Source organism: Frankliniella occidentalis, unplaced genomic scaffold, assembly GCF_000697945.3.
Source record: "Frankliniella occidentalis isolate FOCC.00 unplaced genomic scaffold, Focc_3.1 Scaffold445, whole genome shotgun sequence".
Classification (NCBI taxonomy): Eukaryota; Metazoa; Arthropoda; class Insecta; order Thysanoptera; family Thripidae; genus Frankliniella; species Frankliniella occidentalis.
In genome coordinates, this window is record NW_026267564.1 from 110698 (window position 1) to 111245 (window position 548).

A 548-nucleotide genomic window follows, 5' to 3' on the forward strand; every position below is an offset into this window, starting at 1 on the left:
ACTCTCTCCCCATGAGGAGGATAGCATGGCGATAGTCCCAGGTACGCAAATCCAAACCAAAGACCCTGACCTCTGCGCCGACAGAAACGCCTCCAGGCTCCAGCCGGCCGTTGACACAATCAGTACATACCGTGCTGCCCATCAAGCTGCCCAAGACTGCCGTTTACAAATCTTGAGCTGGTCCTCGTTGTCGTGTAGGACTTGGCGAGCACGGTCCACGTCGCCAGGTGAAGCTTCTTGTGGTGACTTCTGACTTGAAACTTCTTCCGACGCCGTTCACTCTTCTCTCTTCGACCACCCGCGAAGCAGCCGACCCGCGCACACGCCGCACACAGACCGACATGTACGACACAACACGACACATCACACCCAACCAAACCACGCACTCACCGCCGCTTCTTGCACAGGGTAACTATCCCACTTCTGACACCAGTGAAGCGGACTGGGCCTTTAGGGGGTTTGGTCTCAAGGAGAGGGTGTGAATGATGCACAACAACTCGATATACTTTACTTCTCAGCATCCTCGTCGTCGTCGTCGTCCATGCTGC